The sequence below is a fragment of the Arachis ipaensis genome, chromosome B1, assembly GCF_059453495.1.
Source record: "Arachis ipaensis isolate K30076 ecotype BB chromosome B1, ASM5945349v1, whole genome shotgun sequence".
Lineage (NCBI taxonomy): Eukaryota > Viridiplantae > Streptophyta > Magnoliopsida > Fabales > Fabaceae > Arachis > Arachis ipaensis.
Window position 1 is genome coordinate 50,125,298 of NC_142436.1, and position 22,108 is coordinate 50,147,405.

General features: G+C 39.7%; 1 pseudogene; it reads left to right on the forward strand.

Moving 5' to 3' along the window:
* Positions 1 to 21,853, forward strand: part of LOC148576504 (aminoaldehyde dehydrogenase 2, peroxisomal-like) — a 39,447-nt pseudogene extending 17,594 nt beyond the window's left edge.
* The last annotated feature ends 255 nt before the right edge of the window (positions 21,854 to 22,108 follow it).

Here is a 22,108-nt window from a genome sequence, read left to right on the forward strand (position 1 = left end):
AATTTTCGAAACTTATACCATCTTTTCCATTTACTTTATTTTAATTTCTTTAATTTCGAACAAAAATTTAAATAAAAATAATAAATAAATTTTTTTACAATCCACATTATCTCCCTTTCTCCATCATGGACCTAAGTGAAATTGAACAGTCCAGAAGGACTCTGGGGTCATATGCTAACCCCACTACTGCTTCCTATGGGAGTAGTATCTGTATACCCCCCATCAGAGTCAGCAGTTTTGAGCTAAACCCTCAGCTCATTATCATGGTGCAGCAAAATTGTCAGTATTCCGGTCTTCCACAGGAAGAACCTACTAAGTTTTTGGCACAGTTCTTACAAATTGCTGACACAGTACGTGATAAGGAAGTAGATCAGGATGTCTACAGATTATTACTGTTTCCATTTGCTGTAAAAGATCAAGCTAAGAGGTGGTTAAATAACCAACCCACAGCAAGCATAAGAACATGAAAACAGTTATCACACAAATTCCTGAATCAATATTTCCCTCAAAAAAGGATGATACAGCTAAGGCTGGACATCCAAGGCTTTAAACAAGAGGATAATGAATCTCTTTATAATGCCTGGGAGAGGTACAGAGAGATGCTAAGGAAATGCCCCTCTGAAATATTTTTAGAATGGGTGCAATTAGACATCTTCTACTACGGGCTTACAGAAAAAGCCCTGATATCTCTAGACTACTCAGCTGGTGGATCTATACACATGAGAAAGACAACTGAAGAGGCTCAAGAGCTCATTGACACAGTTGCTAGAAATAAGCATCTGTACTTCAGTAGTGAGTCCTCCATGAAATAAGAGGCTAAAGCACTATCCACTGAACTTAGTCCTCCAGAACAAGTTGTTGAATTCAATCAGCAATTGCTTCTTATAACAAAACAGTTAGCAGAATTTAAAGAGATGCTACAAGACACTAAAAATGCCAACAAGAATATGGAAGCACAATTGAACCAGACAAGATAGCAGTTATCTAAACAGATAACAGAAGAGTGCCAATCTGTTCAGTTAAGGAATGGGAAGACATTGAATGTTTCAACTCAAGGCAGCAGAAAACCAAGAAAGGAACAACTGACAGAGGATGACCAAGGCACTGTCCAAAATCCTTCTGAGGAAAGCAAGAGCCAAGAGAGGAATGATTCTGGCATTCAAACGCCAGAAAAGGGTGAAAAATTGGCGTTAAACGCCCAGTGGATGGCCAGTTTTGGCGTCCAAATGCCAGAAAAGGGTGGCAATCTGGTGTTAAACGCCCATACTGCACCCAATTCTGGCGTTCAAACGCCAATAAGGGATCAGACACTTGCAAGTGCTGATAACAACCCCCTAAAGTAGGCTTCTCCAACCCCTTCTGTAGGAAATAAACCTGCAGCAACTAAGGTTGAAGAATATAAAGCCAAGATGCCTTATCCTCAGAAACTCTGCCAAGCAGAATAGGATAAACAATTTGCCCGCTTTGCAGACTATCTCAAGACTCTTGAAATAAAGATTCCGTTTGCAGAGGCACTTATCCTCTTATGCTAAGTTCATGAAAGAGATCTTAAGTCATAAAAAGGATTGGAGAGAAACTGAAAAAGTTTTCTCACTGAAGAATGCAGTGCAGTCATTCTAAAAAGCTTACCAGAGAAGCTTAAAGATCCCGGAAGCTTTATGATACCATGCACATTAGAGGATGCTGGTACCAAGACAACTCTATGTGATCTTGGGGCAAGTATCAACCTAATACCTGCATCCACTATCAAAAAGCTTGGTTTGACTGATGAAGTTAAACCAACCCGGATATGTCTCCAACTTGCTGATGGCTCCATTAAGATTCCATCAGGCATAATTGAGGACATGATTGTTAAGGTTGGGCCATTTGCCTTTCCCACTGACTTTATATTGCTGGAAATAGAGGAGCACAAGAGTGCAACTCTCATTCTAGGAAGACCTTTCCTAGCAACTGGATGAACCCTCATTGACGTCCAAAAAGGGGAGATAACCCTGAGAGTCAATGAGGAGGAATTTAAGTTGAATGCTGTCAAAGCTATGCAGCATCCAAACACACCAAAAGACTGCATGAGCGCTGATATTATTGACTCCCTGGTGGAAGAAGTTAATATGACTGAGAGTCTCGAATCAGTGCTAGAGGACATTTTTAAAGATGTTCCGCCTGATCTGGAGGAACTAGAGAAAATAGAAGAACCTCTGAAAACTCCTCAAGAAGAGGAGAAGCCCCCCAAACCAGAGCTCAAACCACTACGACCATCCCTGAAATATACATTTCTGGGAGAAGATGACACTTTTCCGGTAATCATAAGCGCTACTTTAGAACCACAGGAAGAGAAAGCACTAATTCAGGTGCTAAGGACACACAAGACTGCTCTTGGGTGGTCCATAAGTGACCTTAAGGGCATTAGCCCAGCCAGATGCATGCACAAGATCCTATTGGAGGATGATGCTAAGCCAGTGGTTCAACCACAGAGGCGGTTGAATCCAGCCATGAAGGAGGTAGTGCAGAAAGAGGTCACTAAACTACTAGAGGCTGGGATTATTTATCCTATTTCTGATAGCCCCTGGGTGAGCCATGTCCAAGTTGTCCCCAAGAAGGGAGGCATGACAGTGGTTCATAATGAAAAGAATGAACTGGTTCCTACAAGAACAGTTACAGGGTGGCGTATGTGTATTGACTACAGAAGGCTCAATACAGCCACCAGAAAGGATCATTTTCCTTTACCATTCATAGACCAAATGCTAGAGAGACTAGCAGGTCATGAATACTACTACTTTTTGGATGGCTGTTCAGGTTACAATCAAATTGTAGTAGATCCTCAGGACCAAGAGAAAACAGCATTCACATGTCCATCTGGAGTGTTTTCCTACAAAAGGATGCCATTTGGTCTGTGCAATGCACCTGCAACCTTTCAGAGGTGCATGCTCTCTATCTTCTCTGATATGGTAGAGAAATTTCTAGAAGTTTTCATGGATGACTTCTCAGTATTTGGAGACTCATTCAACTCCTGTCATGACCATCTAGCACTTGTTCTGAAAAGGTGCCAAGAGACTAACCTAGTTTTAAACTTGGAGAAATGTCACTTTATGGTGACAGAAGGAATTGTCCTTGGGCACAAAATTTTGAACAAGGGAATAGAGGTGGATCAAGCTAAGGTAGAGGTAATTGAAAAATTACCACCACCTGCCAATGTTAAGGGAATCAGAAGCTTTCTGGGGCATGCAGGATTCTATAGGAGGTTTATAAAGGATTTTTCAAAATTTGCAAAACCTCTGAGCAATCTTCTAGCTGCTGACACGCCATTTGTCTTTAACATAAAGTGTCTACAGGCATTTGAGACTCTGAAAGCTAAGCTGGTCACAGCACCAGTCATCTCTGCACCAGATTGGACATTACCATTCGAACTAATGTGTGATGCCAGTGACCATGCCATAGGTGCAGAATTAGGACAGAGACATAACAAGCTTCTACATGTCATTTATTATACTAGCCTTGTTTTAAATAACGCACAGAAGAATTACACAACCACAGAAAAGGAGTTGCTTGTAGCGGTTTACGCCATTGACAAGTTCAGATCTTATTTAGTAGGATCAAAAGTGATTGTGTACACTGACCATGCTGCTCTAAAATATCTCCTCACAAAGCAGGATTCAAAACCCATACTCATAAGATGGGTGTTTCTTCTGTAAGAGTTTGATATAGAAATAAGAGACAGAAAAGCGACAGAGAACCAAGTAGCTGATCACCTGTCCCGAATAGAACCAGTAGCAGGAGCGTCCCTCCTTCCTACTGAGACCTCTGAAACCTTTTTGGATGAGCAAATCTTTGCCATTCAGGAAGTACCGTGGTTTACAGACATTGTAAACTATAAAGCTGTGAGATTCATACCCAAAGAGTACAGTAAGCAGCAAACAAAAAAATTGATTTCTGAAATAAAGTACTACTTGTGGGATGAACCATATCTCTTTAAGAGGTGTGCAGACGGAGTAATCCGTAGATGTGTGCCTAGAGAAGAGGCACAGAAGATCCTATGGCATTGCCATGGATCACAATATGGAGGACATTTCGGAGGTGAGCGAACAACCACAAAGGTGCTCCAATGTGGCTTCTACTGGCCTACTTTCTATAGAGACTCCCGAGAGTTTATACGTAACTGTAATAGTTGCCAGAGAGCTGGTAATCTGCCTCACGGTTATGCCATACCTCAGCAAGGGATCTTAGAGATTGAGTTGTTTGATGTATGGGGTATTGACTTCATGGGCCTTTCCCACCATCATACTTAAACACTTATATTCTGGTGGCAGTAGTATCTAAATGGGTAGAAGCAATTGCAACACCCACTAATAATACTAAGACAGTGATGAAGTTCCTCCAGAAGCATATCTTCAGTAGGTTCGGTGTCCCTAGGGTACTGATCTGTGATGGAGGCACTCATTTCTGCAATAAACAGCTTGACTATGCTCTAATCCGATATGAAATTAACCACAAAGTGGCAACTCCATATCATCCACAGACAAATGGGTAGGCTGAAGTCTCAAATAGAAAACTAAAACGATTCCTGGAACGGACTGTAAGCACCCGTAGAAGGGATTGGGGAAGAAATCAGGATGATGCTCTGTGGGCATACAGAACAGCATTCAAGACCCCTATAGGGACCTCTCCATACCAGCTTGTGTATGGAAAAGCTTGCCATCTGCCAATGGAACTGGAACACAAAGCCTACTGGACAACCAGATTCCTCAACCTTGATGCTAAGGTAGTTGGAGAGAAAATATTACTCCAGTTGAATGAGCTGGAGGAGTTCAAACTCAATGCTTTTGAAAATGCTAAAATTTACAAAGAGAAAGCAAAAAGATGGCATGACAAAAAGTTGTCATCTAGAGTCTTTGAGCCAGGGCAGAAGGTTCTGCTATTTAACTCTAGACTCAGATTGTTCCCTGGGAAATTGAAATCCCGATAGAAAGGACCATATGTGATTACAAGTGTGTCACCATATGGATATGTAGAGCTTCAAGATATGGACTCTGATAAAAAGTTCATTGTCAACGGACAGAGAGTCAAACATTATCTTGAAGGCAATGTTGAGCAAGATTGCACAAAACTGAGACTAAATTAAAAGCTCGGCAAAAGTCCAGCTAAAGACAGTAAAGAAGTGCTTGCTGGGAGGCAACCCAGCCATTATAAAAAATTAGATGTTTATAACAATTATATAAGTCTATTTAATTTTGTTGTTCATGTTAGTTAATACATTTCAGTGAATAAGTCAGGAAAATGGAGGTTCAAAATATAAAGCAGAAGAATCACAGAGAAAAAGAGCTCACTAGCATCAAAACACCAGTAAAGGGGCGTTTTGGGCGTTGAACGCCAGAATGGCTACCATTCTGGGCGTTTAACACCAGAAAAGGTATTATTATGGGCGTTAAACGCCAGAAATGGCAGCATTCTGGGCGTTCAAAAAAATGCCCAGTAAAGAAGGATTCCTGGCATTTAACGCCAGCTAGGGTACCTGGCTGGGCGTTAAATGCCTAAAATGCCCACCAGATGGGCGTTAAACGCTAGAATGGCGATCATTCTGGGCATTTAACGCCAGAACAGCAAGGGGGAGTGGTGCACGAAATTGTGATCTCAGGCAACGGCGCCAAAAAATCAGTACGCACGTCTTAATAAATCGTTTTTCATTCACAACTTCGATACAACTAACCAGCAAGTGCACTGGATCGTCCAAGTAATAAAACCTTACGTGAGTAAGGGTCGATCCCACAGAGATTGTTGGTATGAAGCAAGCTATGGTCATCTTGTAAATCTCAGTCAGGCGGATGTTAAATGGTTATGGAATTTTCGAATAAAAATAATAATTAAATAGAAAATAAAGATAGAAATACTTATGTAAATCATTGGTGAGAATTTCAGATAAGCGTATAGAGATGCTTTCCTTCCTCTGAACCTCTGCTTTCCTGCTGTCTTCATCCAATCAGTCCTACTCCTTTCCATAGCAAGCTTTTTGTAAGGCATCACCGTTGTCAATGGCTACATCCCATCCTCTCTGTAAAAAAGGTCCAAATGCTCTGTCACGGCACAGCTAATCATCTGGAGGTTCTCGATCATACTAGAATAGGATTCACCCTCCTTTTACATCTGTCACTACGCCCAGCACTCGCGAGTTTGAAGTTCGTCACAGCCATCCCTTCCCAGATCCTACTCGGAATACCACAGACAAGGTTTAGACTTTTCGGATCTCAGGAATGGCCATCCATGGGTTCTAACTTATACCACGAAGATTCTAATATCTCGGACTTGGTCCTCTGTATTAGATACCTAAGAGATACTCATTCTAGCTTGTTTGCATGTAGAACGGAAGTGTTTGTCAGGCACGCGTTCATAAGTGAGAATGATGATGAGCGTCACATAATCATCACATTCATCATGTTCTTGGGTGCGAATGGATATCTTAGAAGTGGAATAAGTTGAATTGAATAGAAAAACAGTAGTACTTTGCATTAAATCATGAGGAAGAGCAGAGCTCCACACCTTAATCTATGGAGTGCAGAAACACTACCGTTGAAAATACATAAGTGATGAAGGTTCAGGCATGGCCGAATGGCCAGCCCCCAACGTGATCAATATGATCCCAAGATAATCCAAAGATTATATGATGTAAATACAATAGTAAAAAGTCCTATTTATACTAAACTAGCTACTAGGGTTTACAGAAGTAAGTAATTGATGCATAAATCCACTTTCGGGGCCCACTTGGTGTGTGCTTGGGCTGAGCTTGAAGTTTACACGTGGAGAGGTCATTCTTGGAGTTGAATGCCAGTTTGTAACGTGTTTCTGGCGTTGAACTCCACTTTGCAACTTGTTTCTGGCGCTGGACGCCAGACTGCAGCATGGAACTGGCGTTGAACGCCAGTTTACATCGTCAATACTTATTCAAAGTATGGACTATTATATATTGATGGAAAGCTCTGGATGTCTACTTTCCAACGCAATTAGAAGCGTGCCATTTGGAGTTCTGTAGCTCCAGAAAATTCACTTTGAGTGCAGGGAGGTCAGAATCCAACAGCATCTGCAGTCCTTCTTCAACCTCTGAATCTGATTTTTGTTCAAGTCCCTCAATTTCAGCCAGAAAATACCTGAAATCACAGAAAATCACACAAACTCATAGTAAAGTCCAGAAATGTGAATTTTAATTAAAAACTAATAAAAATATACTAAAAACTAACTAAATCATACTGAAAACATACTAAAAACAATGCCAAAAAGCGTATAAATTATCCGCTCATCAGGGAGGTAATTTCGTTTCCAATTCAAAATTTTTCAAATTTTCATGTTTTAATTCATAATTTTCTGCATAAAAATGTTATAAATATTCATCTTTCAATTTCCAATTTCAAAAATTAATAATCTTATAAACTCTTTTCAATCCTTATTTTAAATGTTCTTAAAAGAAAAAAAACTCATTTACCTTTCCAATTTCTTTCCAAATCTTTTTAATTCATCCATCTTATCTTTTATTTCTTAGGTGCATTCACAAAAATTCAGATTTAACTTCCTCATATCTTTTTCAAATCTCTCATATTTTACAAATTGTATCTTTTATCAATCATATCTTTCTATCTTATCTTTTTCAAAAATAATTCGAAACCCATTCCCTCCCTCCCTTTTAAATACACATTCGGCCAGCCCCTCTTCATCCATCATTCGAATCTTTCTCTCCATTTATTCATCTTCTTTCTTTCTTATTTTGATTGAGGGCAAGTAAATCTCTAAGTTTGGTGTGATTTCTATGATCCCTGAGCTAAAACAAACTAATCTCATGGCACCCAAAGGAAGACAAACCACTTTAAGAGACAAGAAAGAAAGCAATCCAAAACCACATTAGATGCATGAGAATTTCTGCACCAAAGAACATGCAAACCATTATTACAAAATTGTGTGCAGAAGATCAGTGATCTCGGAAGTTAGGTTCAATCTGAAAGAAGATGAATACCCGAAGATCCAAGAGCAGATTCAAAACAGGGGCTGAGAAGTCCTGGCTAATCCTGAGATACATGTTGGAAGAAACATGGTCCAATAATTTTATGCAAATCTGTGGATGACAGAAAAGCGAAGATTAGAGGGAACTGCTTTCTACTCCTTTCGGACTATAGTCAGAGGGAAGATTATTTACTTCCATTTTGACAAAGTGAGAGAAGTTCTCAAACTTCCTCAACTACAAGATGATCCAGAGTCCTTTAACAGGAGAATGGCCAAGGATAAAAGGCTAGATCAAGTTCTAGAGGACATATGCCTCCCTGGAACCAAGTGGATTACTAATTCAAAAGGTGTCCCAAACCAGCTAAAGAGAGGAGATCTCAAACCAGTTGCTAGAGGTTGGCTAGATTTCATTGGGTGTTCTATACTCCCAACCAGCAACCGTTCTGAAGTCACTATCAAGAGAGCAGTGATGATTCACTGTATTATGCTGGAGAAAGAAGCAGAGATTCATCAGCTGATTCTTGATGAAATTTACATATTTGCAAACAAGGAATCCACTAATGCTAAATTGGCTTACCCAAGCTTGATCAGTCTGTTATGTAAAGATGCAGGGGTACAGATAGGCGTGGATGAATATATCCCAGTTGAACGCCCAATCACCAAAAAAGTGATGGATGGACCTCAAGTCCAAGACAACCCCATCAAAAGGAGGGCGCATGAGCTCCTCCCAGAAATTTCTCAATTTGAATATTGGGCCCGCTTAGAAGCATCTGTCACCAAGTTGCAAGAAGCTATGGATCAATTCAAAGAAGAGCAGCAGAATTAAAACAACATACTCTAAAAACTGCTCAAGGAACAAGAGAAACAAGGGCGTGAGATACAGGAGCTAAAGCGCTAGAAGCTGCCCCTTGAAGAGTTGGACGTCCCACAGATTGAAGGAGCAAGTATCTCTCAAAATAAAGGTTGTTGAGTCCTAACTATGTGATAACTTTTGTTATTAGAGCCCTATTTTAGGAGTTACATGAGCATTAGTATTAGAGTCATTTATTTTTGTCTTTAATTTCCTTTCTTTTAATTGTTATTTGTCTGCTTTTATGTTTAGTTTATGTCTTGTTTTTATCTCTAGTACATGATTATTAGTGTTTAGAGTCTATGTCTTAAAGCTATGAATGATTCCATGAATCCCTCACCTTTCTTAAAAGAAAAATGTTTTCATTTGCAAAAGAACAAGAAGTGCATAATTTCGAAATCATCTTGAAATTAGTTTAATTATTTTGATGTGGTGACAATACTTTTTGTTTTCTAAATGAATGCCTGAACAGTGCATATTTTTTATAGTGAAGTTTATGAATGTTAAAATTGTTGGCTCTTGAAAGAATAATGAAAAAAAGAGAAATGTTATTGATAATCTGAAAAATTATAAAATTGATTCTTGAAGCAAGAAAAAGTAGTGAAAAACACAAAGCTTTAAAGAGAGAGAGAGAGAGAGAGAAAGAAAGAAAAAAGAAAGAAAAAGAAAAAGCAAGCAGAAAAAGCCAATAGCCCTTTAAACCAAAAGGCAAGGGTAAAAAGGATCCAAGGCTTTGAGCATAAATGGACAAGAGGGCCCCAAAGGAATAAAATCCTGGCCTAAGCGGCTAAATCAAGTTGTCCCTAACCATGTGCTTGTGGTGTGAAGGTGTCAAGTGAAAAGCTTGAGACTGAGCGGTTAAATTCGTGGTCCAAAGCAAAAAGAGTGCGCTTAAGAGCTCTGGGCACCTCTAACTGGGGACTTGATGAGCGGATATTTTATACGCTTTTTGGGGTTAATTTCATGTAGTTTTTAGGATGTTTTAGTTAAGTTTTTAGTATATCTTCATTATTTTCTAGGAAAAATTCATATTTCTGGACTTTACTATGAGTTTGTGTGCTTTTCTGTAATTTCAGGTATTTTCTGGCTGAAATTGAGGGAGCTAAGCAAAAATCTGATTCGGGTTGAAAAAGGATTGCTGATGCTGTTGGATTCTGACCTCTCTGCACTCGGAATTAATTTTCTAGAGCTACAAGAGTCCAATTGACGCGCTTCCAATTGCGTTGGAAAGTAGACATCCAGGGCTTTCCAGCAATATATAATAGTTCATACTTTGGTCAAGGATAGACGACGTAAACTGGCGTTCAACGCCAGTTTCATGTTGCAGTCTGGCGTCCAGCGCCAGAAACAAGTTACAAGTTGGAGTTCAACGCCAGAAACAGGTTACAACCTGGCGTTGAACGCCCAAAACAGTCCAGGCACGTGAGAAGCTTTAGTCTCAGCCCCAGCACACACCAAGTGAGCCCCAAAAGTGGATTTCTGCACTATCTATCATAGTTTACTCATTTTCTGTAAACCTAGATTACTAGTTTAGTATTTAAACAACTTTTAGAGATTTATTTTGTATCTCACGACATTTTTAGATCTGAACTTTGTACTCTTTGACGGCATGAGTCTCTAAACTCCATTGTTGGGGGTGAGGAGCTCTGCTGTGTTTCGATGAATTAATGCAATTACCTCTGTTTTCTATTCAAACACGCTTGTTCCTATCTAAGATGTTCATTCGTGCTTCATTATGATGAATGTGATGATCCATGACACTCATCACCATTCTCAACCTATGAACGTGTACCTAACAATCACTTCTATTCTACATTAGATTGAATGAGTATCTCTTAGATTCCTTAATCAGAATCTCCGTGGTATAAGCTAGAATCTATTGGCAGCATCCTTGAGAATCCGGAAAGTCTAAACCTTGTCTGTGGTATTCCGAGTAGGATTCTGGGATTGGATGACTGTGACGAGTTTCAAACTCGTGAGTGTTGGGCGTAGTGACAGACGCAAAAAGGATAGTAAATCCTATTCCGGTACGATCGAGAACCTACAGATGATTAGCCGTGCGGTGACAGCGCACCTGGACCATTTTCACTGAGAGGAAGGATGGTAGCCATTGACAACGGTGATCCACCAACACACAGCTTGCCATAGGAGGGACGTGCGTGCGTGAAGAAGAAGACAGGGAGAAAGCAGAGATTCAAAAGACATAGCATCTCCAAAACTTAAACATATTCTCCATTACTGCATAACAAGTATTTATTTTATGCTCTTTTATTCCTCGCAATTCAATTTGATAAGTGAATTGTTTTCCTGACTAAGAGTTACAAGGTAACCATAGATTGCTTCAAGCCAACAATCTCTGTGGGATTCGACCCTTACTCACGTAAGGTATTACTTGGACGACCCAGTGCACTTGCTGGTTAGTTGTGCGAATTTGTGAAAAATAGCAATATTGACATTGACATGTAACAAATTCGTGCACCAAGTTTTTGGCGCCGTTGCCGGGGATTGTTCGAGTTTGGACAACTGACGGTTTATTTTGTTGCTTAGATTAGGAAAAATTTTTCTTTTTGGTTTAGAGTCTTCTATTATTGTTTTTGGTTGAAATTTTCTTTTTTTTAAATTCTTATTTTCTCTTTTTTTTTTTAAATTTTTCAAAAATTTTATAAACTAATAATTGAGTTCTTCTGTTTGAGTTTAGTTTCATATTTTAAGTTTAGTGTCAATTGCATGTTTTTATTTTCTTTTAAAAAAAATTTTTGAAATTTGTGTTCTTTGTTCTTTCTTCATCTTCAAGTTGTTCTTGTTTATTTTTCTTGTTTGATTTTTAGTTTTTCTTGATCTGCATCTTTTCTTGTTTTTCGTGTGCCTTTTCAAAACATTAGTTTTCAAAAAAGTTTTATTCTTAGTTATTAAAAATACTTCTTCAAAACAAGTGTTACATTTACTGCCCAATTGGCTAGAGCGTTGGTCTATGTTCTTGGTAATTGGGTATCTTCTTTTTAAAATCTTTCTTTTCAAAAATAATTTTTCTTTGATTGAATCTTGTGCCAAACTTTAAGTTTGGTGTTTTCTTGTTAATCTTTTTTTAATTTTCGAAAATTTTAGTTTGGTTTTCTAAAAATTTTAAGTTTGGTGTTCCTCCTTCATGTTCTTGTTGTTCTTGTGATTCTTCAAAGTGTTCTTGAGTTTTCCTTGTGTCTTGATCTTAAAATTTTTAAGTTTGGTGTTCCTTGGTGTTTTCCCTCCAAAATTTTCGAAAACAAGGAGCATTAGATCTAAAAAATTTTTAAATCTTATGCTATTTTATTATTTTTCTCTTTCCTTATTAAATTCAAAAAAAATATATTTTCTAACTATTTTTAAGCTAATATTTCGAAATTCTTCATAAAACTTCATATTTCAATTTCAAAAATTTTATCTTATCATATCTTTTTCAAAACCTCCTAACCACTTATTCTCTCTCTTCATTTTTTCGAAAATCCCCATAAAATATTTTCAATTTTTTTATTTTATTATAGTTTTTATTTTATTTTATTTTATTATTTCGAATTTTTTTTAATATAATAAAATAAATAAAATAAAGCCACATCATCTCCCTTTCTCCATCATGGATCTAAGTGGAAATGAACAGTTCAGAAGGACTCTGGGGTCATATGCTAACCCCACTACTGCTTCATATGGAAGTAGTATCTGTATACCCTCCATCGGAGTCAATAGCTTTGAGTTGAATCCTCAGCTCATTATCATGGTGCAGCAAAGTTGCCAATATTTCGGTCTTCCACAGGAAGAACCTATAGAGTTTCTGGCACAGTTTTTACAAATTGCTGACACAGTACATGATAAGGAAGTAGATCAGGATGTCTACAGATTATTACTATTTCCATTTGCTGTAAAAGATCAAGCTAAGAGGTGGTTAAATAACCAACCTAAGGCTAGCATAAGGACATGGAAACAGCTGTCAAAAAAATTCCTGAATCAATACTTTCCTCCAAAACGGATGACACAGCTAAGGCTGGACATCCAAGGCTTTAAACAAGGAGATAATGAATCTCTTTATGATGCCTGGGAGAGATACAGAGAGATGCTAAGAAAATGCCCCTCTGAAATGTTTTCAGAGTGGGTTCAGCTAGACATCTTCTATTATGGGCTTACAGAAAGAGCTCAGATCTCTCTAGATTACTCAGCTGGTGGATCTATCCACATGAGAAAGACAATTGAAGAAGCTCAAGAGCTCATTGATACAGTTGCTAGAAATCAGCATCTGTACTTAAGCAGCGAACCTTCCATGAAAGAAGAGGCTAAAACAGTGACTACTGAACTCAGTCTTGCTGAACAAGCTACTAAATTAAAATAGCAATTGGATTTTCTAATAAAACAGTTAGCCGAATTCAAGGAGAGAATACAAGAGACAAGGACGGCTAATATAAATAATGGAAGAACAATTAAAGCAAACAAAGCAGCAGCTGTCAAAACAAATAACAGAAGAATGCCAAGCAGTTCAATTAAGAAGTGGAAAAACATTAAATACCCCACCTCAAGGCAGCAGGAAGCCAAGAAATCAGCAAACTACCCAAATTCCATCTGAGGATAGTAAGAGCCTGGGGAAAAATAATTCTGGCGCTAAAACGCCAGAAATTGGGTGGAAGGCTGGCGCTGAACGCCCAAACCATGCTCAGGACTGGCGTTCAACGCCAGAAACAAGCAAGGAATTGGCGTTGAACACCCAAAGGAAGCACAATTCTGGCGTTCAGACACCAGAAACAGATGAGGAGTTGGCGTCTAACGTCACTCCAGCTTCCAACCCTAGTACTCAATTGCCAGTGAGGGATCAGACACACGCAAGTGCTGATGACAACCCCTCTAAAAGGGCTTCTTCAACCACTTCTGTAGGAAATAAACCTGCAGCAACCAAAGTTGAGGAATATAAAGCCAAGATACCTTATCCTCAAAAACTCCGCCAAGAGGAGCAGGATAAGCAATTTGCTCGCTTTGCAGATTATCTCAGGACTCTTGAAATAAAGATTCCGTTTGCAGAAACACTTGAGCAAATACATTCTTATGCCAAGTTCATAAAAGAGATCTTAAGTCATAAGAAGGATTGGAGAGAAACTGAAAAAGTTCTTCTCACTGAAGAATGCAGTGCAGTCATTCTGAAAAGCTTCCCTGAAAAGCTTAAAGATCCCGGAAGCTTTCTGATACCATGCATATTAGAGGGTAATTGCACCAAGACAGCTTTATGTTATCTTGGGGCAAGCATCAACCTAATACCTGCATCCACTATCAGAAAGCTTGGTTTAACTGAAGAAGTTAAACCAACCCGGATATGTCTCCAACTTGCTGATGGCTCCATTAAATACCTATCAGGCGTGATTGAGGACATGATTGTCAGGGTTGGGCCATTCGCCTTTCCTACTGACTTCGTAGTGCTGGAGATGGAGGAGCACAAGAGTGCTACTCTCATTCTAGGAAGACCTTTCCTAGCAACTAGACGAACTCTCATGGATGTCCAAAAGAGGGAAGTCACCCTGAGAGTCAATGAGGATGAGTTTAAGTTGAATGCTGTCAATGCCATGCAGCATCCAGACACACCAAAAGACTGTATGAAAGTTGATCTTATTGACTCTTTGGTGGAGGAGATCAAAATGGCTGAGAGTCTCGAATCAGAGATGGAAAACATCTTTAAAGATGTTCCGCCTGATCTAGAGGATTCAGAGAAATTGAAAGAGTCTCTGAAATTTCCTCAGGAAGAGGAAAAACCTCCTAAACCCGAGCTCAAACCATTACCACCATCCCTGAAATATGCATTTCTGGGAGAAGGTGATACTTTTCCAGTGATCATAAGCTCTGCTTTAAATCTACAGGAAGAGGAAGCACTAATTCAAGTGCTAAGGACACACAAGACAGCTCTTGGGTGGTCCATAAGTGACCTTAACGGCATAAGCCCAGCTAGATGCATGTACAAGATCTTATTTGAGGACAATGCTAAGCCAGTAGTTCAACCACAGAGGTGGCTAAATCCTGCAATGAAGGAAGTGGTGCAGAAAGAGGTCACCAAATTACTGGAGGTTGGGATTATTTATCCTATTTCTGATAGCCCCTGGGTGAGCCCTGTTCAAGTTGTCCCCAAAAAGGGAGGCATGACAGTGGTTCATAATGAAAAAAATGAACTGGTTCCTACAAGAACAGTTACAGGGTGGCGCATGTGTATTGACTACAGAAGGCTCAATACAGCCACCAGGAAGGATCATTTTTCTTTACCATTCATAGACCAGATGCTAGAGAGACTAGCAGGTCATGATTATTACTGCTTTTTGGATGGCTATTCAGGCTACAACCAAATTGTAGTAGATCCCCAGGATCAAGAGAAAACAGCATTCACATGACCATCTGGAGTATTTGCTTACAAAAGGATGCCATTTGGGCTGTGTAATGCACCTGCAACCATTCAGAGATGCATGCTCTCTATTTTCTCTGATATAGTGGAAAATTTTCTGGAAGTCTTCATGGATGACTTCTCAGTATATGGAGACTCATTCAGCTCCTGTCTTGATCACCTGACACTAGTTTTGAAAAGATGCCAAGAGACCAACCTAGTTTTAAACTGGAAAAAATGTCACTTTATGGTGACTGAAGGGATTGTCCTTGGGCATAAAATTTCAAACAAGGGAATAGAGGTGGATCAAGCTAAAATAGAGGTAATTGAAAAATTACCACCACCTGCCAATGTTAAGGCAATCAGAAGTTTTCTAGGGCATGCAGAATTCTATAGGAGGTTTATAAAGGATTTTTCAAAAATTGAAAAACCTCTAAGCAACCTGCTAGCTGCTGACACGCCATTTTTGTTTGACACAGAGTGCCTGCAGGCGTTTGAAACTCTGGAAGCTAAGCTGGTCACAGCACCAGTTATCTCTGTACCAGACTGGACATTACCATTCGAATTAATGTGTGATGCAAGTGATCACACCATTGGTGCAGTACTGGGGCAGAGGCATGACAAACTTCTGCATGTCATTTATTATGCTAGCCGTGTTTTAAATGATGCCCAGAAAAATTACACAACCACAGAAAAGGAATTGCTTGCAGTGGTCTATGCCATTGACAAGTTTAGATCATACTTAGTAAGATCAAAAGTGATTGTGTACACTGACCATGCTGCTCTTAAATTCTACTTACAAAGCAGGATTTAAAACCCAGGCTTATAAGATGGGTATTTCTTCTGCAAGAGTTTGATATAGAAATAAGAGATAGAAAAGGGACAGAAAATCAAGTGGCTGATCATCTGTCCCGAATAGAGCCAGTAGAAGGGGCGCCCTCTCCCTCTATTGAGATCTCTGAAACCTTTCTGGATGAGCATTTGTTCGCCATTCAGGAAACACCATGGTTTGCAGACATTGCAAACTATAAAGCTGCAAGGTTCATACACAAGGCGTACAGCAGGCAACAAAAGAAAAAATTAATTTCTGATGCAAACTACTACTTGTGGGATGAACCCTATCTCTTTAAGAGATGTGCAGATGGAATAATCTGTAGGTGTGTGCCTAGAGAAGAAGCACAGAGCATCTTATGGCATTTCTATGGGTCACAATATGAAGGTCATTTCGGAGGTGAGCGAACAGCCACCAAGGTCCTTTAATGTGGTTTCTACTGGCCTACACTCTACAGAGATTCCTGAGAGTTTATACGTAACTGTGACAGTTGCCAGAGAGCTGGTAATTTGCCTCATAGTTATGCCATGCCTCAATAAGGAATCTTGGAGATTGAGTTATTTGATGTATGGGGAATTGATTTCATGGGGCCTTTTCCACCATCATACTCAAACACTTATATTCTGGTGGCAGTTGACTATGTATCAAAATGGGTAGAGGCCATTGCCACACCCACCAATGATACTAAAACAGTACTGAAGTTCCTCCAGAAATATATATTCAGCAGGTTTGGTGTCCCTAGGGTACTAATCAGTGATGGGGGCACTCACTTCTGCAACAAACAGCTTTACTCTGCCATGGTCCGGTATGGGATTCGCCACAAGGTGGCGACTCCATATCATCCACAGAAAAATGGGCAAGCTGAAGTTTCTAACAGAGAACTGAAAAGAATCCTGGAACGGACTGTAAGTACCCGTAGAAAGGATTGGGCACGAAGCTTGGATGATGCACTGTGGGCTTACAGAACAGCATTCAAGACTCCTATAGGGACCTCTCCGTACCAACTTGTGTATGGTAAGGCTTGTCACCTGCCCGTGGAACTGGAACATAAAGCCTACTGGGCAACCCGATTCCTAAACTTTGATGCCAAATTAGCTGGAGAAAAAAGATTGCTCCAGCTGAATGAGCTAGAGGAATTCAGATTCACTGCTTTCGAAAATGCCAAGCTTTATAAAGAGAAATCTAAAAGGTGGCATGACAGAAAGCTGTCATCTAGAATCTTTGAACCAGGACAAAAGGTTCTGTTGTTTAACTCTAGGCTCAGGCTATTCCCAGGGAAACTGAAATCCCGGTGGAGGGGACCATATATGATTACAAGTGTATCACCATATGGTTATGTGGAGCTTCAAGACATTGATTCTGATAAGAAGTTCATTGTTAATGGACAGAGAATCAAGCACTATCTTGAAGGCAATGTTGAGCAAGAGTGCTCAAGGCTAAAGCTAGATTAAAAGCTCAGCAAGGTCCAGCTAAAGACAATAAAGAAGCTCTTGCTGGGAGGCAACCCAGCCATTGGGAAGACTTTTTCTGTTATTTTGCCCTATTCTTGATTTTATTTGTTTATATAAAGTTCATTGCTACTAAGGTAAAGAGTCAATTGTATAAGTTCACAAGGTTACAGAAGAATTCAGCATACAAAACAGAGAAAGAGAGCTCACTGGCAAGAAAACGCCAGTAGGAATAGCTATCTGGGTGTTAAACGCCAGAAAGAAGCTCCTTCTGGGCGTTTAACGCCAGATTTACAGCGTCCTGGGCGTTCAGAAAAACGCCCAGTGACAAAGGAGTTCCTGGCGTTCAACGCCAGAAAGAAACAACAGCTGGGCGTTGAACGCCCAGGAGAAGCAGCAATTGGGCGTTAAACGCCCAAAACATGCAGTGTTTGGGCGTTTAACGCCAGGATGGTGGGGAGGAGGTAAATTCATTTTTACTTCATATTTTTCATTTTAATTTTAATTTTCATGTTTCAATTCATGATTTCTTGCATAAACATGTTACAAACCCTAATTTCTAAAATCCCTAATTTCTAAAAACCCTACTTTAAAAATATCAAATGTATCTTAATCCATAAACACAAATTCTTTTTCAATCCAATCCAACTCTTTTTCAAAATTTCCAAAACAAATCTATCTCTTTTCCTTCTAAAATCCTTTCAACTCATCAATATCTTTTTCAAATCTCCACATTATCTTTTTCAAAATCCAAATTTATCTTTTTCAAATATCTTTCATAACTTTTCAATTTTAAATCACCTCTTTTCATATCATACATATTTTTTTTATAAATCATATCTTCTATCTTATCTTTTTTAAAATTTTCGAAAACCCACCCCCTCCCGTTTTAAATCCACATTCGGCCTCCCTCCTCTCATCCACCATTCGACACTAGCTCTCCTTCTATCCCTCTCCTTTTTTTTCTTTTGCTTGAGGACAAGCAAACCTCTAAGTTTGGTGTGTTTATCTGTGATTACTAAATTATACCCACTAAGATCATGGCTCCTAAAGGAAAACAAACCACTCCAAGAGGCAAGAAAGAGAGTATTCCAAAACCACTTTGGAATCAAGGAAAGTTCTTAACCAAATAACATTCAGACCGTTACTACAAAATAATGGGTCTAAGATCAGTGATCCCGGAAGTCAAGTTCAATCTGAAAGAAGATGAATATCCGGAGATCCAAGAGCAGATTCGAAACAGGAACTGGGAAGTCCTAGCTAATCCTGAAACAAAAGTGGGAAGGAATATGGTTCAGGAGTTCTACGCTAATCTGTGGCAAACAGACAGGCAGAGAATATCTGGAACTGCCCTCTATGACTATCGGACTATGGTCAGAGGAAAGATTGTTCACATCCACCTTGACAAAATCAGGGAGATCTTTAAGCTACCTCAACTGAAAGATGACCCAGACTCCTTCAATAGGAGAATGATGAGAACAAACAAGGGCCTGGATAAGATTCTAGAGGATATATGCATCCCTGGAGCCAGGTGGACCACCAGCAGCAAGGGAGTCCCAAATCAACTCAAGAGAGAAGATCTCAAACCAGTCGCCAGAGGATGGCTGGACTTCATTGGGCGTTCTATATTGCCCACTAGCAACCATTCTGAAGTCACCGTCAAAAGAGCAGTGATGATCCATTGCATTATGTTGGAAAAAAAAGTGGAAGTTCATCAACTGATTCCATCTGAATTTTACATACTTGCAAACAAGAACTCCAAAGATGCCTAGTTGGCTTATCCAAGCCTAATCTCTATGCTCTGCAAAGATGCTGGAGTAAGGATGGGAATAACGGAGTACATCTCAGTGGAGCAACCAATCACTAAAACCACAATGGAAAAACAACAAATGCAGGATGACCCCATCAAGAGGAGGGCGCAAGAATTCCTCTCGGAAGTCCCTCAATTTGAATATTGGGAATAGCTTGAAGCATCTGTCACCAAGTTGCAAGAATCTATGGACCAAATAAAGGAAGAATAGCAAAATCAAAACATTATGCTCTGCAAACTGCTCAGGGAACAAGAAGAGCAAGGGCGTGACTTAAAGGAACTGAAGCGTCAGAAGTTATCTCTTGAAGGACCAAGCACTCCACAAACTAGAGGAACATCCACATCCCAAACTCAAGGTTGTTGAGCTCTAATCTTAACCTTAACTCTGTGATAATTATTCTTATTTGAGTTTTACCTTAGAAGTTATAGTAGTAATTAGTAGTTATTTTATCTCCAATTAAGCTATAATTTATTTTTCTCATCATCATTAAACATGAATAAAATAGAAGATTTTCTTTAGAATAAGGAGGCAATATTTTTCAAATTTTTAATAAAACAAATTCTAATTGTTTACATGTGGTGGCAATGCTTTCTGCCTTCTGAATGAATGCCTGAACAGAGCATATGTCTTTGGAATTTGATGTTCTTGAATGTTAAATATGTTGGCTCTTGAAAGAATAATGAACATGAGACATGTTATTGATAATCTGAAAAATCATAAAAATGATTCTTGAAGCAAGAAAAAGCAGTGAATACAAAGCTTGCAAAAAAAAAGCAAGCAGAAAAAGCCAATAGCCCTTAAAACCAAAAGGCAAGGGTAATAAAAAGGATCCAAGGCTTTGAGCATCAGTGGATAGGAGGGCCTAAGGGAATCAAATCCTGGTCTAAGCGGCTAAACCAAGATGTCCCTAACCATGTGCTTGTGGCGTGAAGGTGTCAAGTGAAAACTTGAGATTGAGCGGTTAAAGTCAAGGTCCAAAGCAAAAAGAAGAGTGTGCTTAAGAACCCTGGACACCTCTAATTGGGGACTTTAGCAAAGCTGAGTCACAATCTGAAAAGGTTCACCCAATTATGCACTACAAGAAAAAAGGCCTATGGCCACGTTTTTTTCTTGCCACGCTTTAAAAACGTGGCCAAAAGTGGTCAATGGCCACGCTTTTATGAGGGTGGCGATTGATTAGAGATTTGGCCACGTTTTTTCTTGCTACGCTTAAAAAGCGTGGCGAAAAGGATCTATGGCCACGCTTTTATGAAGGTGACAATTGATTAGAGATTTGGCCACGCTTTTTTTTGCCACGCTTCAAAAGCGTGGCCATAGAGAGAAACAGGGACACTTTTTAAACGTGGCGAAAAGTTTTTTATCTTGGCACCCAAAAAAAGCGTGGCGAAATGTTTTTTAACTAGGCACCCCTAAAAAAGCGTGGCGAAAAGGTTTCCCAACACGCTACAAGACTCATCAGACTCTTCTACTCTTCTCCACTGACACTTACACACTAATGCTTTGAAACCCTAACACTCAGACTCTGTTGCTCATCCCCAACTCTGTTACTCATCGTCGACACTTGCACTCTCTCCTCTGCCGGCGCTCCCTCCGTCGTCTCCCTTAACCTGTCTCTGCTGGCGCTCGCATTCCCTGCGCTCACTACTCACGGTGTCGGTCAGCCAACGGAGGTCGCCTTTCCTTCCTCCGCGCTGCCATTCTCTGTCCTCCACCCTCGTCATGTTGCTCAATCTTCTACTACCTTCGAAGTCCTCACTGCATGCATATGGCGTTGTCATACCGCTGCATTGCAATGGCAAAACCCTAACACCAAGAGGTTCGCTTGCTTTGCACAGTCAATGCACGTTTTGACTGTGCCGTCGCCGCCGCTAGAAGAGCACTCAACCGCAACAAAGGAAACAACTGGCCTTCTGCCTCCGGCGCTCACCGAGCCCGCTATCTCCGCGCCATCGCTGCCATGGTCGTCGAGAGAAAGGATCACCTCGCTAAGCTTGAATCCCTTGATTGCAGAAAACCACTCGATGAAGCTGCCTGGGACATGGTACTTCAATTATGCTTCAATTTCAGCTTATTCTCTCTGATTGTTACTGTAATTCTCTGATTCACGCTTGATTTTATGTTAGGATGATGTTGCTGGTTGCTTCGAGTTTTATGCTGGCCTTGCCAAGAACCTCGACGCTAAGCAGAAGGCACGCGTTTCTCTTCCCATGGAAACTTTCAAGAGTTATGTCCTCAATGAATCCATTGGTGTTGTTGGATTAATCACCCCATGGTATTTTCTTTTTCTTCTCTTTAAAATTTGCCTTATTAACTGGTGTTAGAATCTAGAAGTTAGTTTCTATATAAGTGGCAATGAGTGATGAAAAAAGAATAATAGTAGAATAGAAAGGTAGAAATTCAGTTGTTGTGTATTATTTTTTGGTTGTTCGTTCATTGTTGTCACCTCTCTCTGTTAGCAAAATTGCTATCTTGATGGCTAACTAGATATCATATTTTAGGAACTAACCTCTGTTAATGGCTACATGGAAGGTTGCCCCTGTTCTGGTTCTTCATTTTTTCTGATTTTTCTAAACTACTTCTCAAAAAGGTAAGGACTATTTTCTTGTTTGATAGAAAAGATTTATGTTCGCCCCCAGATCCCTCTCTTCTTGAAGGCAAATGGATGACTTGTTTATAATGATTTCTTGGGCTGCCTGATTGACCAACATCCAGGAGGAGACTTAAAGGTACCTACACTGACTTATCTGTATTGATATAAGTAATCATTAATTCATTATTCAAGATCGAAAATCAAGCTGGTACTCAAACTGGTACAAT